Here is a 2,842-nt window from a genome sequence, read left to right on the forward strand (position 1 = left end):
GGAGTATTTCATCCATTTACATTTAAGGTAATTATCGATATGTATGCTCCTATTACCATTTTATGGATTCTTTTTGGTTTATTATTGTATGTCTTTTCCTTCTCTTGTGTTTCTTGCCTAGAGAAATTCCTTTAGCATTTCTTGTAAAAGTTGTTTGGTGGTGCTGAATTCTCTTGGCTTATGCTTGTCTGTAAAACTTTTAATTTATCCATCAATTCTGAATGAGATCCTTGCTCGGTAGAGTAATCTTGGTTGTAGGTTTTACTCCTTCATCACTTTAAATATGTCCTGCCTGTCGCTTCTGGCTTGCAGAGTTTCTGATGAAAAATCAGCTGTTAACCTTATGGGGATTCCCTTGTGTGTTATTTTCCCTTGCTGCTTTTAACATGTTTTCTTCCTATTTAATTTTTGATAGTTTGATTAATATTTGTCTTGGCGTGTGTCTCCTTGGATTTATCCTGTATGGGACTCTCTGTGCTGCCTGGACTTGATTAATTATTTCCTTTCCCATATTAGGGAAGTTTTCAACTATAATCTCTTCAAATATTTTCTCAGTCCCTTTCTTTTTCTCTTCTTCTTCTGGAACCCCTATAATTCGAATTTTGGTGCATTTAATGTTGTCGCAGAGGTCTCTGAGACTGTCTTCAGTCCTTTTCATTCTTTTTTCTTTATTCTGCTCTGCAGTAGTTATTTCCACTATTTTATCTTCCAGGTCACTTATCCATTCTTTTGCCTCAGTTATTCTGCTATTGATCCCTTCTAGTACATTTTTTATTTCATTTGTTGTGTTGTTTGTCATTGCTTGTTTCATCTTTAGTCCTTCTAGGTCATTGTTAAATGTTATTTGCATTTTCTCTATTCTCTTTCCAAGATTTTGGATCATCTTTACTATCATTATTCTGAATTGTTTTTCAGGTAGACCGCCCATTTCCTCTTTATTTATTAGCTCTGGTGGGTTTTTATCTTGCTCCTTCATCTGCTGTGTGTTTTTTCGTCTTCTCATTTTGCTTATCTTACTGTGTTTGGGGTCTCCTCTTTGCAGGCTGCACGTTCATAGTTCCCGTTGTTTTTGGTGTCTATCAACAGTGGCTAATGTTGGTTCGGTGGGTTGTGTAGGCTTCCTGGTGAGGGGACTAGTGTCTGTGTTCTGGTGGATGAGGTTGGATCTTGTCTTTCTGGTGGACAATTCCATGTCTGGAGATGTGTTTTGGGGTGTCTGTGGACTTATTATTATTTTAGGCAGCATCTCTACTAATGGGTGGGGTTGTGCTCCTGTCTTGCTTTTTGTTTGGAATAGGGTGTCCAGCACTGTAGCTTGCTTGTTGTTGAGTGAAGCTGTGGGTTGGTGTTGAGATGGAGATTTCTGGGAGATTTTTCCCGTTTGATATTACATGGAGCTCGGAGGTCTCTTGTGGACCAGTGTTCTGAAGTTGGCTCTCCCACCTCAGAGGCACAGCACTGACTACTGGCTGCATCACCAAGAGCCCTTCATCCACACAGCTGAGAATAAAAGGGAGAAAAAGTAGAAAGACAGAAAGAAAGAGGATAAAAGGAAATAAAATAAAGTAATATAAAATAAAGTTATTAAAAATTATTAAGAGATAAAAAATTTTAAGTTAAAAAAAAACCGGACAGATAGAACCCTAGGACAAATGGTGAAAGCAAAGCTATACAGACAAAATCTCACACAGAAGCATACACATACACACTCACAAAAAGAGGAAAAGGGAAAAAAAATATATATCATTGATCCCAATGTCCACCTCCTCAATTTGGGATGATTTGTTGTCTATTCATGTATTCCACAGATGCAGGGTACATCTAGTTGATTGTGGAGATTTAATATGCTTCTACTGAGGCTGGTGGGAGAAATTTCCATTTCTCTTCATTTTAACACATCTCCCGGGGTTCAGCTTTGGATTTGACCCCACGTCTGCATATAGGTCACCGGAGGGCGTCTGTTCTTCCCTCAGACTGGAGGGGTTAAACGAGCAGCTGATTCGGGGGCTCTGGCTCCCTCAGGCTGAGGGGAGGGAGGGGCATGATGTGAGGCAAGCCTGCAGAGACAGAGGCTGGTGGGGCATTGCACCAGCCTGAGGCTCACCATGCGTTCTTCCAGGGAAGTTCTACCTGGATCCCGGGACTCTGGCAGTGGCGGGCTGCACAGGGTCCCGGGAGGGAGGTGTGGATAGTGACCTGTGCTCGCACACAGGCTTCTTGGTGGCAGCAGCCGCAGCCTTAGCATCTCATACCAGTCTCTGGGGTCTGTGGTGTTAGCCGCGGCTCACGTCTGTCTCTGGATCTCCTTTAAGCTGCACTCTTAATCCCCTCTCCTCGCACACCAGGAAACAAAGAGGGAAGAAAAAGTCTCTTGCCTTTTTGGCAGGTCCAGACTTTTACCCGGACTCCCTACCAGCTAGCCGTGGTGCACTATCACCCTGCAGGCTGTGCTCATGCTGCCAACCCTAGTCATCTCCCTGTGCTCCTATGGAAGCATGAGCCTCAGCTCCCAGTCCCACCCACCCCGGCGGGTGAGCAGACAAGCCTCTCGGGCTGGTGAGTGCTGTTTGGCATCTATCCTCTGTGCGGGAGTCTCTCCGCTTTGCCCTCTGCACCCCTGTTGCTGCACTCTCCTCTGTGGCTCCGAAGCTTCCGCCCTCCACCACCCACAGTCTCCGCCCACAAAGGGTCTTCCTGGTGTGTGGAAACCCTTCCTCCTTCACAGCTCCCTCTCACTGGTGCAGGTCCCGTCCCTATTCTTTTGCCTCTGTTTATTCTTCTTTCTTTTGTCCTCCCCAGGTACGTGGGTAGTTTCTTGCCTTTTGGGAGGTCTGAGGTCTTC

Source organism: Lagenorhynchus albirostris, chromosome X, assembly GCF_949774975.1.
Source record: "Lagenorhynchus albirostris chromosome X, mLagAlb1.1, whole genome shotgun sequence".
Lineage (NCBI taxonomy): Eukaryota > Metazoa > Chordata > Mammalia > Artiodactyla > Delphinidae > Lagenorhynchus > Lagenorhynchus albirostris.